Source organism: Ranitomeya imitator, chromosome 2 (assembly GCF_032444005.1).
Source record: "Ranitomeya imitator isolate aRanImi1 chromosome 2, aRanImi1.pri, whole genome shotgun sequence".
Lineage (NCBI taxonomy): Eukaryota > Metazoa > Chordata > Amphibia > Anura > Dendrobatidae > Ranitomeya > Ranitomeya imitator.
The window spans coordinates 220416765-220433003 of NC_091283.1; the positions used below are offsets into that span (position 1 = coordinate 220416765).

The following is a 16239-nucleotide window of genomic DNA, read 5'->3' on the forward strand; positions in this document are numbered from 1 at the left end:
AGAGGAATTGATGCTACACCTTTGGCCAAGAATAAACCTCAGTACTGGGCCCAGCTGACCATGTGCATGGCTCCTGCACATCAGGAAGTTATTCGCTTTCTGGTGTTGCATAATCTGCATGATGTGGTCGTGTTGGGGTTGCCATGGCTACAAACCCATATTCCAGTATTGGATTGGAATTCCATGTCGGTATCCAGCTGGGGTTGTCAGGGGGTACATGGTGATGTTCCATTTTTGTCGATTTCGTCATCCACCCCTTCTGAGGTCCCAGAGTTCTTGTCTGATTATCAGGATGTATTTGAAGAGCCCAAGTCCGATGCCCTACCTCCGCATAGGGATTGTGATTGTGCTATCAATTTGATTCCTGGTAGTAAATTCCCTAAAGGTCGATTATTTAATTTATCCGTGCCCGAACACGCCGCTATGCGCAGTTATGTGAAGGAATCCCTAGAGAAGGGACATATTCGCCCATCGTCATCACCACTGGGAGCAGGGTTCTTCTTTGTAGCTAAGAAGGATGGTTCGCTGAGACCGTGTATTGATTACCGCCTTCTTAATAAGATCACTGTTAAATTTCAGTATCCCTTGCCATTGTTATCTGACTTGTTTGCTCAGATTAAGGGGGCTAGTTGGTTCACTAAGATAGATCTTCGTGGTGCGTATAATCTGGTGAGAATCAGGCAAGGAGATGAATGGAAAACTGCATTCAATACGCCCGAGGGTCATTTTGAGTATCTAGTGATGCCGTTCGGACTTGCCAATGCTCCATCAGTGTTTCAATCCTTTATGCATGACATCTTCCGTGAGTACCTGGATAAATTCCTGATTGTTTACTTGGATGACATTTTGATCTTCTCAGATGATTGGGAGTCTCATGTGAAGCAGGTCAGAATGGTTTTTCAGGTCCTGCGTGCTAACTCTTTGTTTGTGAAGGGATCAAAGTGTCTCTTCGGTGTGCAGAAAGTTTCATTTTTGGGATTCATCTTTTCCCCTTCTACTATCGAGATGGATCCAGTTAAGGTCCAAGCCATCCAGGATTGGATTCAGCCGACATCTCTGAAAAGTCTGCAAAAGTTCCTGGGCTTTGCTAATTTTTATCGTCGCTTCATCTGTAATTTTTCTAGCATTGCCAAACCATTGACCGATTTGACCAAGAAGGGTGCTGATTTGGTCAATTGGTCTTCTGCTGCTGTGGAAGCTTTTCAGGAGTTGAAGCGTCGTTTTTGTTCTGCCCCTGTGTTGTGTCAGCCAGATGTTTCTCTTCCGTTCCAGGTCGAGGTTGATGCTTCTGAGATTGGAGCAGGGGCGGTTTTGTCACAGAGAGGTTCTGATTGCTCAGTGATGAAACCATGTGCTTTCTTTTCCAGGAAGTTTTCGCCCGCTGAGCGTAATTATGATGTGGGCAACCGAGAGTTGCTGGCCATGAAGTGGGCATTCGAGGAGTGGCGTCATTGGCTTGAAGGAGCTAAGCATCGCGTGGTGGTATTGACTGATCATAAGAACTTGACTTATCTCGAGTCTGCCAAGCGCTTGAATCCTAGACAGGCCCGTTGGTCGTTATTTTTTGCCCGCTTCGACTTTGTGATTTCGTACCTTCCGGGCTCTAAAAATGTGAAGGCGGATGCTCTGTCTAGGAGTTTTGTGCCCGACTCTCCAGGTTTATCTGAGCCAGCGGGTATCCTCAAGGAAGGAGTCATTGTGTCTGCCATCTCCCCTGATTTGCGGCGGGTGCTGCAAAAATTTCAGGCGAATAAACCTGATCGTTGTCCAGCGGAGAAACTGTTCGTCCCTGATAGGTGGACTAATAAACTTATCTCTGAACTTCATTGTTCGGTGTTGGCTGGTCATCCTGGAATCTTTGGTACCAGAGAGTTAGTGGCTAGATCCTTCTGGTGGCCATCTCTGTCACGGGATGTACGTACTTTTGTGCAGTCCTGTGGGATTTGTGCTAGGGCTAAGCCCTCCTGTTCTCGTGCCAGTGGGTTGCTTTTGCCCTTGCCGGTCCCAAAGAGGCCTTGGACACATATTTCGATGGATTTCATTTCTGACCTTCCCGTTTCTCAAAAGATGTCAGTCATTTGGGTGGTCTGTGATCGCTTTTCTAAAATGGTCCATCTGGTGCCCTTGGCTAAATTGCCTTCCTCCTCTGATTTGGTACCTTTGTTCTTTCAGCATGTGGTTCGGTTGCATGGCATTCCTGAGAATATTGTTTCTGACAGAGGTTCCCAGTTTGTTTCAAGGTTCTGGCGAGCCTTTTGTGGTAGGATGGGCATTGACCTATCCTTTTCCTCGGCTTTCCATCCTCAGACTAATGGCCAGACCGAACGAACCAATCAGACCTTGGAAACATATCTGAGATGTTTTGTTTCTGCAGACCAGGATGATTGGGTGTCCTTTTTGCCGTTGGCTGAGTTCGCCCTTAATAATCGGGCCAGCTCGGCTACCTTGGTTTCTCCATTTTTCTGCAATTCTGGGTTCCATCCTCGTTTCTCTTCAGGACAGGTTGAGTCTTCGGACTGTCCTGGTGTGGATTCTGTGGTGGACAGGTTGCAGCAGATCTGGACTCAGGTAGTGGACAATTTGACCTTGTCCCAGGAGAAGGCTCAACTTTTCGCTAATCGCAGACGCCGTGTGGGTCCCCGACTTCGTGTTGGGGATCTGGTTTGGTTATCTTCTCGTCATATTCCTATGAAGGTTTCCTCTCCTAAATTTAAACCTCGTTTTATTGGTCCGTATAGGATTTCTGAGGTTCTCAATCCTGTGTCTTTTCGTCTGACCCTCCCAGACTCCTTTTCCATACATAATGTATTCCATAGGTCATTGTTGCGGAGATACGTGGCACCTATGGTTCCATCTGTTGAGCCTCCTGCCCTGGTTTTGGTGGAGGGGGAATTGGAGTATATTGTGGAGAAGATTTTGGATTCTCGTGTTTCTAGACGGAAACTCCAGTATCTGGTTAAATGGAAGGGTTATGCTCAGGAAGATAATTCCTGGGTTTTTGCCTCTGATGTTCATGCTCCCGATCTTGTTCGTGCCTTTCATGCGGCTCATCCTGGTAGGCCTGGGGGCTCTGGTGAGGGTTCGGTGACCCCTCCTCAAGGGGGGGTACTGTTGTGAATTCTGTGGCTGAATTCACTCCTGTGGTCACAAGTGGTACTGCAGCTTCTGAGCTTCCTTCCTCAGGTGTCTGGTGAGCTCATTAGCTGCTTCGTTACTTAACTCCACCTGATGCTGCTATCCTTGCTCCTAGTCAATGTTCCAGTGTTGGATCTGAGCTTCTCCTGATTGTTCCTGTGACCTGCTGCTCTGTATAGCTAAGTGCTTTTTTTGCTATTTTGTTGCCTTTTTTCTGTCCAGCTTGTCTTTTGTTTTGCTGGAAGCTCTGAGACGCAAAGGGTGTACCGCCGTGCCGTTAGTCCGGCACGGTGGGTCTTTTTTGCCCCCTTTGCGTGGGTTTTGCTTTAGGGTTTTTTGTAGACTGCAAAGTTCGCTTTACTGTCCTCACTCTGTCTAAGAATATCGGGCCCCACTTTGCTGAATCTATTTCATCCCTACGTTTTGTCTTTTCATCTTACTCACAGTCATTATATGTGGGGGGCTGCCTTTTCCTTTGGGGTATTTCTCTGGGGGCAAGTCAGGCCTATTTTTCTATCTTCAGGCTAGCTAGTTTCTTAGGCTGTGCCGAGTTGCATAGGTAGTGGTTAGGCGCAATCCACAGCCACTTTTAGTTGTGTTTAGGATAGGATCAGGTGTGCAGTCTACAGAGTTTCCACGTCTCAGAGCTCGTTCTTTTGTTTTTGGGTATTTGTCAGATCACTGTGTGCGCTCTGATCGCTAGGCACACTGTGTCTCTGGATTGCCTTCATTACACCTTTCATTAGCAGACATAACAGTCATCTCCTCCTGCATATAATATATACCTGCATGTCATATTCTATATATAGCATATACCTGTATGTCATCTCCTCCTGTATATAGTATATACCTGTATGTCATCTCCTCCTGTATATAGTATGTACCTGTATGTCATCTCCTCCTCTATATAGTATATACCTGTGTGTCATCTCTCCTGTGTATAGTATATATCTGTGTGTCATCTCCCCTGTATATAGTATATACCTGTGTGATCTCCTGTATTAGACCTCGTTAACACGTTACTTGCTCAGTATTTTTACCTCAGTATTTGTAAGATAAATTGGCAACCTCATAAATCCCCAGCCAACAGGAAGCCCTCCCCCTGGCAGTATATATTAGCTCACACATACACATAATAGACAGGTCATGTGACTGACAGCTGCTGTATTTCCTATATGGTACATTTGTTGCTCTTGTAGTTTGTCTGCTTATTAATCAGATTTTTATTTTTGAAGGCTAATACCAGACTTGTGTGTGTTTTAGGACGAGTTTCGTTTGTCAAGTTGTGTGTGTTGAGTTGTGTGTGCCGACATGCATGTAGCGACTTTTGTGAGATGAGTTTTGTGTGGCAACATGCGTGTAGCCACTTTTTGTGTGTCGAGTTGCATGTGACAGGTTAGTGTAGCAAGTTGTGTGCAGCAAGTTTTGCGCATGGCGAGTTTTGCGCGTGGTGAGTTTTATGTCTGGTGCCTTTTGAGTGTGTGCAAGCTTTGTGTGAGGCAACTTTTGCATGTGTTGCAAATTTTGTGCATGTGGCAATTTTTCCGCGTGTGCAAGTTTTGCGTCTGGCGAGTTTTCCATGAGGTGAGTTTTGCACTTGTGGTGAGTTTTGGGTGAGCCTAGTTTTTGCATGTGGCGAGTTTTGCGCGTGGGGAGTTTTGAGCGGCGACTTTTGTGTTTCGACTTTTATGTGGCGAGGTTGGTGTATGTGTGGTGAAATGTGTGCTGAGGGTGGTATATGTGTTCAAGCACGTGGTAGTGTGTGGCGCATTTTGTGTGTGTGTTCATATCCCCGTGTGTGGTGAGTATCCCATGTCGGGGCCCCACCTTAGCAACTGATCGGTATATACTCTTTTGCGCCATCGCTCTCATTCTTTAAGTCCCCCTTGTTCACATCTGGCAGCTGTCAATTTGCCTCCAACACTTTTCCTTTCACTTTTCCCCATTATGTAGATAGGGGAAAAATAGTTTGGTGAATTGGAAAGCGCGGAGTTAAAATTTCACCTCACAACATAGCCTATGACGCTTTCAGGGTCCAGACGTGTGACTATGCAAAATTTTGTTTCTGTAGCTGCGACGCCTCCAACACTTTTCCTTTCACTTTTTTCCCCATTATGTAGATAGGGGCAAAATTGTTTGGTGAATTGGAAAGCGCGGGGTTAAAATTTCACCTCACAACGTAGCCTATGACACTCTCAGGGTCCAGACGTGTGACTGTGCAAAATTTTGTGGCTGTAGCTGCGACGCTTCCAACACTTTTCCTTTCACTTTTTTCCCCATTATTTAGATAGGGGCAAAATTGTTTGGTGAATTGGAACGCGCGGGGTTAAAATTTCGCCTCACAACATAGCCTATGACGCTCTCGGGGTCCAGACGTGTGACTGTGCAAAATTTTGTGGCTGTAGCTGCGACGGTGCAGATGCCAATCCCGGACATACACACATACACACACACATACACACATTCAGCTTTATATAGTAGATAACGTATATGAAATGGTTTACTGTATGTAAACCATGTCTCATATCCTGTTGGGTTTGTGAGGAGATAGCAAAAGCTGGCAATTGAATTACCGGCTTTTCTGCTATCTAGCGCTGTATGAAATATATATATACAGTATGTGTATCTAATATATAAAGCTGAATGTGTGTGTGTATGTGTGTATGTCCAGGATTGGCATCTGAACCGTCGCAGCTACAGCCACAAAATTTTGCACAGTCACACGTCTGGACCCCTAGAGCGTCATAGGCTATGTTGTCAGGTGAAATTTTAACCCCGCGCTTTCCAATTCACCAAACAATTTTGCCCCTATCTACATAATGGGGAAAAAGTGAAAGGAAAAGTGTTGGAGGCAAATTGACAGCTGCCAGATGTGAACAAGGGGGACTTAAAGAATGAGAGCGATGGCGACAAAGAGTATATACCATACAGTTGCTAAGGTGGGGCCCCGACATGGGATACTCACCACACACGGAGATATGAACACACACACAAAATGAGCCACACACTACCACGTGCTTGAACACATACAGTATACCACCCTCAGCACACATTTCACCACACATACACCAACCTCGCCACATAAAAGTCGAAACACAAAAGTTGCGGCTCAAAACTCGCCACGCGCAAAACTCGCCACATGCAAAACTAGGCTCACACAAAACTCGCCACACGTGCAAAACTCACCTCATGGAAACTCGCCACACGCAAAACTTGCACACGCGGAAAAATTGCCACATGCACAAAAGTTGCGACACATGCAAAAGTTGCCTCACCCAAAACTTGCACATACTCAAAAGGCACCACACATAAAACTCGCCATCCGCAAAACTCACCATGTGCAAAACTTGCTGCACACAACTTGCTACACTAACCTGTCACATGCAACTCAACACACAAAAAGTTGCTACACGCATGTCGTCACACAAAATTCATCTCACAAAAGTCGCTACATGCATGTCGCCACACGCAACTCAACACACACATCTTGACACACGAAACTCGCCCTAAAACACACACAAGTCTGGTAGTATCCTTCAAAAATAAAAATCTGATTAATAAGCAGACAAACTACAAGAGCAACAAATGTACCATATAGGAAATCCGGCAGCTGTCAGTCACATGACCTGTCTATTATGTGTATGTGTGAGCTAATATATACTGCCAGGGGGGAGGGCTTCCTGTTGGCTGGGGATTTATCAGGCTGCCAATTTAGCTTACAAATACTGAGGTAAAAATACTGACAAAATAACGTGTGAACGTGGTCTAATACAGGAGGAGATGACATACAGATATATACTATGTACAGGGGAGATGACACACAGGTATATACTATATACAGGAGGAGATGACACACAGATATATACTGTATACAGGAGAGATGACACAGATATATACTATATAGAGGAGGAGATGACATACAGGTACATACTATATACAGGAGAAGATGACATACAGGTATATACTATATACAGGAGGAGATGACACACAGGTATATACTATATACAGGAGCAGATGACCTACAGGTATATACTATATACAGGAGGAGATGACATACAGGTATATGCTTTATATAGGAGGAAATGACTTACAGGTATATACTATATACAGGAGATGACACACAGATATATACTATATACAGAGGAGATGACACACAGGTATATACTATATACAGGAGGAGATGACATACAGGTATATACTATATATAGGAGGAGATGATATACAGGTATATACTATATACAGGGGAGATGACACACAGCAGGTATATACTATATACAGGGGAGATGACATACATGTATATACTATATACAGGAGATGACATATAGGTGTATACTATATATAAGGGAGATGACAGACATGTATATACTGAGGTGAAAATGAGAGGTGTGAGGTGAAAATGAAAAGGTATGTGAGTGCAAAATGAGAGGAGTGAGGGAAAATAGTGGAGTGATCGGAAAATGACAGATGTGATGTCGAAATGACAAGTGTTAGGGGTTAATGAGAGGAGTGAGGGGGAAGATAAAAGGTGTGAGGGGGAAAATTAGAGGTGTGAGGGAGAAAATGAGAGACATGAGGGGGAAAATGAAAGATGTGATGGGGAAAATGAGAGGCGTGATGGGAAAATAAGAGAAGTGAGGCGCTATAACTAACCACACTAAGTCACACTGTTGGTCTGTGTGTAATCCGTATTTTTCTCGCCTCCATAGACTTTCATTGGCGTATTTTACTAGGAATAGGCCAACAAATGCAGCATGCTGCGATTTTCTCAGCCTGTAAAATACGGCCGAGAAATATATGGCTGATGGGAGCTGCCCCATAGAGAATCATTGGTCCGAGTGTAATGCGTTGTTTTTGCGCCTCTCCCTCGTCCGTATTGCTCTCTAGTGTGATCCCGGCCTAAAAGTATAACACAGCTTTGCTGCAGTAGCCTCGTGTAGTTGCTCATTTACTCCTGCCGTATGCCTCTAAATGAGTAGAACTATTTTTAAAAATTGTCTTCTTGTGTGAAGTTTCCAAAGTAGTTGACTTGTGAACGGACATTATAAGATTGGGACATTGTTAATCTGCTAGAAAACATTGAAGATTATCTAGTAATTTGCATGTTTACCAGACTGGGTTTTTATATTTCATATTATGTTATTTGTTTTATGCCTGAAAACCAATTTGTAATTTTAGACATGGACACATTTGCGTTGAACCTGACAAAGAGATTGCTTCAACTAAAATGCATTTCCGATTTTAAATATATGGACGTTGCCTTAAAGGGAACCTGTCACCCCGAAATTCGCGGGTGTGGTAATCCCACCGGCATCAGGGGCTTATCTGCAGCATTCTGTAATGCTGTAGATAAGCCCCCAATGTTACCTAAAAGAGGAGAAAAAGACGTTATATTATACTCACCCAGGGGTGGTACCACTGCTGGTCAGGTCGGATGGGCGTCTCCGGTCCGCTCCGGCGCCTCCTATCATCTTTCCATGACGTCCTCTTCTGATCTTCAGCCACGGCTCCGGCGCAGGCGTACTTTGCTCTGCCCTCTTGAGGGCAGAGGATAGTACTGCAGTGCGCAGGCGCCGGAAAGGTCAGAGGCCCGGCGCCTGCGCACTGCAGTACTTTGTCTGCCCTCAACAGGGCAGAGCAAAGTATGCCTGCGCCGGAGCCGTGGCTGAAGATCAGAAGAGGACGTCATGGAAAGAAGATAGGAGGCGCTGCAGCAGACTGGAGACGCCCATCCGACCTGACCAGCAGCGGGACCGCCCCTGGGTGAGTATAATATAACGTCTTTTTCTCCTCTTTTAGGTAACATCGGGGGCTTATCTACAGCATTACAGAATGCTGCAGATAAGCCCCTGATGCCGGTGGGATTACCTCACCCGCGATTTTCGGGGTGACAGGTTCCCTTTAAGTTTACCACCAGTCAGACTCCTTTAGGTGGCCTTTTCCAAACTTTCCTTTTTCCTGTTGCTAGGAGATTTTGGAATGTTTTATGTTTATGTTTGGAATGTTTCGCAATCAGAGTGTTGCAGGAGAAGGGATTTCAGTTTGTATTTGCTATAACTGATGGCTGGAAGATTTTATAAGATGTTTGGCTGAAAAATTGACGACATGTGCAGTAAAGAAGAGCAGATCGCTTGGCGCAACCCAGGTCCACAGTCTGGTCATAAACAGGACCTGCACAAATGTCCTTATGCTGCTGGATCTGAAGCTCACATTGGAATTAGCCAGGCGAGAAAAGCAGCCCCTCTGTGCCACCGGCATATCAACGACGTCACGACATTGGACAACTATCCCCGTTTGGGAGAGAAGAACAGACAAATCGCGGCGCCCTAAGTGCGCAAACACAAGATTATAGTCTTTAAAGGGTGTACAATTTTATGCACTCACCTGATAGAAGGCTAATATGGCTTTAGATTGTGTATCCTCAAAGATCCCTCTGGGATACTTTTCAGTAGACACGGCTTGCAGCTCGCCTCGGGTGGATCCAAGCCAAACACAGGCTCACACAGGATGAGTAGATCAAGAAAAGCACATCCGGCCCATGAATGGCAGACTCACATCCAAAGATGATATTTCATATTGTTTATTTGATAAGTTAAAATAGAGGAGATACAACGCGTTTCGGATACAGTATATATCCTTCTTCAGGTGTCACAAAAACACAGTACAAATCCTACTAGTATAAAATTCAATATATTCAATATATATACTTTATCCGAAATGCGTTGTGTCTCCTCTACTTTAACTTATCAAATAAAAAAATATGAAATATCATCTTTGGACGTGAGTCCTTGGAAGCGCTGCCATTCATGGTCACGGCATTGGGGGCTCAGGAAATTTGTGCTGCTTCTATCCACAGCCACAGAACACTGCCCTGGACCGGGGATTGGGATTCTACGATTTTCTCGTATTTAATGTTCAGTGTATCTATTCCAATCTATTTATTTTAGTGAATATGTCTTCCAAAACTATTTACAGCCAGAAAATTAAAGCGTTTGATTATGCCAGCAAAAATCCATCAAGTTTATTATCATTTATAAATATTTACTGAAGTTTTATGGAAGTTAAATGTTTAACTTTAAGAGATAAATTTGCCATTTCTATATATTTCTGTGCCGTTGCTTCATGATCGGGCTATACTATCCTGAAATAAATTGTTGGTGAAATTACAAAGTTCTCTTTTTCTGCAGAACTCTATGTGCCTATATTGCTGTTCAAGTGACAAAATTATTACTCTTCTCGAAATATCATTTTTTACAACAACGCTCAAGACAAAATGATTGCTCTTCTCGAAATATCATTTTTTACAACAACGCCCAAGAAATGCTTCTATGCGTTTCTATATTTAGAGTCCAAACAATATTAGGAATTTCTCCAGTACAAAAAAAAGGTTGAATTATCTTGTCACAAAATACTTTTTGGAAGGTACAGTAGATAGATGAATAATCGTACCATTTTTGCAGATCTCAGTTTCCCGTCTGAGGAACAGGATGATTTCTTTACATGGATCTTGGAGATCATGGATCAAGACAAAAGTTGCCGCATGAAAAGTAAGACTTATTTTTCTTATAATACATTTTATGCTGAACAGGAATGAACAGGAATGTTGTTTATCAGTAGATTTTACTTACAAATACAAGGGATAATTGCCGAATTGGAGGATGCTGTGCTATTTTTTTGGATTGTTTTATGGGGCAATGAGAAAGAAAGTTGGATGTGTTACATAGATGACATTTCGGTCTACTAGAAAGATTCTCCCGCCAATAAAAAATGTATGACGTTCCTGCTATAATTGTATTTTATACTTACCAAGAAGCGGAGTCTATAAAAATAACATTTCGCTATTTTAAAGTGTAACTATCATTATGCAATTTGTTTTAATTATTATAGACACTGCAAGTAGATGCTGATTGGTGGGGATCCAGTCTGTAGACCTCCACTGATCACACAAAATACTGCTCTGAAGTACACACTGTTTGCTTGCAGTGAAAGAGCTGAGTGAGGGCTTAATATTGTCTATGAGTCCATCATGCAGTATGTTAAATGAACCCATAAACATCCTATTCAGCCGATACAACCAGTGGCATAACTAGAGTCCAATGGGCCCCGATATGGACCAAAACTTGCACTGGGCCTCCCTCTTCATGTTGGTCAGATGTGTGAAAGCGTGTAGCATTCTACATCCTATAAGTACAGAAGTATTGCCCCTCCCCCTTCATTATATATTAATGTCCACCATCCTGGGCCCCTTCCAGTTACACATGTCCTCCATCCTGGTATATATGTCCCCCATAATGGTATATATGTCCCCCATCCTATTATATATGTCCCTCATCCTGGTATATATATCCAAATCCTGGTATATATGTGGAACGCCCCCAGACACAGGGCCACGAGCTTTCGGTACTGGGCCCCTCAGTCTCTGAATTGGGGTCGTCACGGTGGCTAGACCTGGTCCGTGACCCTGCTAAGGGGCGCCCAATGAAAGGTGATGGTGTGATGCGTGGTGCGAGGCGCGATGAATAACAAGGACACAGGGTTGCAGTCTCTTTACCTCTTTACTAAAGGCTTTGGGATCTGCAATCCAGAGCACGCTTAACAGGGCTATCTGAGACCGGCCGGTCCGAAGGCACATCCAGAGTTCCCTTTGCAGGTGGAAATCAGTGCCTACCCACTAGCACCTGTGTGTTGTAGTCCTTCCCTGCTGAGCACCACGGGATAGTCCTCACAACTATTGTGTCTGTGTTCGTTGTTCTTTCTCTCTCTCTTCGTCCCCCAGATGATATAGTTAGGACACACCCGTATGACGGGTAAGCCTGGAGTTATTCTGGGACCCTAGAGACGCCCCTCTCCCACAGTTGCCTCCCTTTTCTGCTTAGGTGATTTAGGTGAGACAGCCAACCTATAATTAACTGTCCTGCCGTGTTGAAGTAATGCGTAAAGTCTCTTACTTTCTCGGTGCTCCGGCCACCGCTATGCGCTTCAGAAGGATGTTGCCTCAGTCTCACGGCACGACTCCTACTGGCTCTATCTCCTTTACACTGTGATCCCGCTTATCACTTCTCCACAATCAACTTTGCTTCGTGTCCTTTCTTAGAATACCGCTGCAAGGTAGTGCAGGCGCGGCTCCGTAACGATCTGTTCTCTTTCTAGACTGCTGTCAGGATCCCACCCCTGACAGGTCCTCTCTCGAACTCTCCCGAGCTCTTTCTGTCTAACTTCCTGTCCAACCCCCAGTTTTACCAGAGTGTGAAAAGTGGCCTACTAGATAGAACCACTCCCCCTGGTGGCCGGAGTGTGAAGTGTCATGTGTGTTTGTGATACCTGGTCAGAACTCCTTTAGTGCCATCAGATGTACCATCACTCCCCTTATCGGCAGAGTGTCATACTGCAACGACCAGATCTCTGGCGCGCTGCATATGTCCCCCATCCTGGTGTATATGACCCTATCCTGGTATATATGTCCCCCATCCTGGAATATATGTCCCCCATCCTGGTGTATATGTCCCCATCCTAGTATATATGTCCCTCATCCTGGTGTATATGTCCCCATCCTAGTATATATGTCCCCATCCTGGTATATATGTCCCCACCATGGTATATATGTCCCCCATAATGGTATATATGTCCTCCATCCTAGTATATATGTCCCCATCTATATATATAATTGTCTAACGGTTTTTCCGTCTGTCTGTCTGTCCTGGAAATCCCGCGTCTCTGATTGGTCGAGGCCGACAGGCCTCGACCAATCAGCAACGGGCACAGCGACGATGATGTCATAAAGGACGTAGAAATCCCACGTTTCTGATTCAGCGACGGGCACAGTATCGACGTAGATGTCATAATGGTTGCCATGGCGACGATGATGTCATGAAGGTTGCCTCGACCAATCAGCGACGGGCACAATCTGCCGCGAATTCTGGAATCATCATTGTCCATATACTACGGGGACATGCATATTCTAGTATACCCGATGCGTTAGAATTGGGCCACAATCTAGTCCTGGAATATATGTCCCCCATCCTAGTATATATGTCCCCCATCCTGGTATATATGTCCCGCATCCTGGTGTATATGTCCCCATCCTAGTATATATGTCCCCATCCTGGTATATATGTCCCCACCATGGTATATATGTCCCCCATAATGGTATATATGTCCTCCATCCTAGTATATATGTCCCCGATCCTGGTATATATTTCCCCCATCCTGGTATATATGTCCCCCATCCTGGTATATATGTCACCCATCCTGGTATATATGTCCCATATCCTGGTATATATATCCCCCATCCTGGTATATATTTTCTCCATACCAGTATATGTATCCCCCATCCTGGTATATATGTCCTCCATACCAGTATATGTATCCCCCACCCTAGTATATATAGCCTCCATCCTGGTATATATGTCCCCTATCCTGGTATATTTGTCCCCCATCCTGGTATATATGTCACCCATCCTGGTATATATATCCCCCGTCCTGGTATATATGTTCCCCATCCTGTTATACATGTTCCCCATCCTGGTATATATGTCCCCCATCCTGGTATATATGTCACCCATCCTGGTATATATGTCACCCATCCTGGTATATATGTCCCCCATCCTGGTATATATGTCCCCCATCCTGGAATATATGTCCTCTATCCTGGTATATATTTTCCCATTCTGGTACATATGTCCCCCATCCTGGTATATATGTCCTCATCCTGGTATATATGTCCTCCATACCAGTATATATATCCCCCATCCTAGTATATATGTCCTCCATCCTCGTATATATATCCTCCGTCCTGGTATATATGTCCCCCATCCTGGTATATATGTTGCCCATCCTGGTATATATATCCCCTATCCTGGTATATATGTCACCCATCCTGGTATATATGTCCCCCATCCTGGTATATTTGTCCCCTACCCTGGTATATATGTCCCCCGTCCTGGTATATATGTCACCCATCCTGGTATATATGTCCCCCATCCTGGTATATTTGTCCACCATCCTGGTATATTTGTCCCCCATCCTGGTATATATGTCACCCATCCTGGTATATATGTCACCCATCCTGGTATATATGTCCCCCATCCTGGTATATATGTCCCCCACCCTGGTATATATGTCCTCCATACCAGTATATATATCCCGCATCCTAGTATATATGTCCTCCATCCTCATATATATATCCTCCGTCCTGGTATATATGTCCCCTATCCTGGTATATTTGTCCACCATCCTGGTATATATGTCACCCATCCTGGTATATATGTCCCCCATCCTGGTATATATATCCACATCCTGGTATATATATCCCCATCCTGGTATACATGTCACCCATCCTGGTATATATGTCACCCATCCTGGTATATATATCCCCCATCCTGGTATATATGTCCCCCATCCTGGTATATATGTTCCCCATCCTGGTATATATGTCCCTTATCCTGGTATATTTGTCCTCCATCCTGGTATATATGTCACCCATCCTGGTATATATTTTCCCATCCTGCTATATATGTCCCCCTTCCTGGTATATATGTCCCCCATCCTGGTATATATGTCCTCCATACCAGTATATATATCCCCCATCCTAGTATATATGTCCTCCATCCTCATATATATATCCTCCGTCCTGGTATATATGTCCCCTATCCTGGTATATTTGTCCCCCATCCTGGTATATATGTCACCCATCCTGGTATATATGTCCCCCATCCTGGTATATATATCCACATCCTGGTATATATATCCCCATCCTGGTATATATGTCACCCATCCTGGTATATATGTCCCCCATCCTGGTATATATGTCCCCTATCCTGGTATATATGTCCCCCATCCTGGTATATATGTCACCCATCCTGGTTTATATGTCCCCCATCCTGTTATATATGTCCCCTATCCTGGTATATATGTCCCCATCCTGGTATATATGTCCCCCATCCTGGTATATATGTCACGCATCCTGGTATATATGTCGCCCATCCTGGTATATATGTCCCCTATCTTGGTATATATGTCACTCATCCTGGTATATATGTCCCCCATCCTGGTATATATGTCCCCCATCCTGGTATATATGTCACCCATCCTGGTATATATGTCCTGTTATGGACCTGGTGGTTAGGAGCACCCGGAACGACCTGATGGTTAAACTCACACAGGACAAGCTCTGGGAAGTGGGAGCTCTGCTGACCGCAACCCCTAATCCTATCACACAACTAGAAATAGCCGTAGAGCGTGCCTAACACGACCTAGACGCCTCTTCACAGCCTAAGAGCTAACTAGCCCTAAAGATAGAAAATAAAGCCTACCTTGCCTCAGAGAAATTCCCCAAAGGAAAAGGCAGCCCCCCACATATATTGACTGTGAGTTAAGATGAAAGTCACAAACACAGAAATGAAACAGGTTTCAGCAAAGGGAGGCCAGACTTACTAAACAGACTGAGGAAAGGAAAGGTATCTTTGCGGTCAGCACAAAAAACTACAAAAAGACCACGCAGAGTGTGCAAAAAGACGTCCGCACCGACTCACGGTGCGGAGGTGCCACTCTGCTAGCAAGGAAAAATCATGATAGCCAGCTGGACAAGGAAACAATGAACAAATAATTAACTAGCAGGGACTTAGCTTCTGCTCGAGTAGACAGGCCACCAGAAAGATCCAAGAGCGAACTGAACCAGTACAAGAACATTGACAGCTGGCATGGAGTAACGATCTGAGTGGAGTTAAATAGAGCAGCCAGCCAAAGAATAACCTACGTCACCTGTGGAAGGAACCTCAGAAGCAGCAGCTCCACTCACAGCCACCAGAGGGAGTCCATGAACAGAACTCGCCGAAGTACCATTCATGACCACAGGAGGGAGATCGATAACAGAATTCACAACAGTACCCCCCCCCCTTGAGGAGGGGTCACCGAACCCTCACCAGAGCCCCCAGGCCGATCAGGACGAGCCAAATGAAAGGCACGAACTAGATCGGCAGCATGAACATCAGAGGCATAAACCCAGGAATTATCTTCCTGACCATAACCCTTCCACTTGACCAGGTACTGGAGTTTCCGTCTCGAAATACGAGAATCCAAAATCTTCTCCACCACATACTCCAACTCCCC

General features: G+C 44.7%; 1 protein-coding gene across 1 annotated transcript in view; it reads left to right on the forward strand.

Annotated features, from left to right (window-relative positions):
* FRMPD3 (FERM and PDZ domain containing 3) overlaps nucleotides 1–16239 on the forward strand; it is a 427262-nt gene that overhangs the window by 151352 nt on the left and 259671 nt on the right. Inside the window, exon 2 of the mRNA XM_069748624.1 lies at nucleotides 10593–10679. The gene's annotated coding sequence lies outside the window, so the exon portion shown is untranslated. The remainder of the gene's footprint in view (nucleotides 1–10592; nucleotides 10680–16239) is intronic.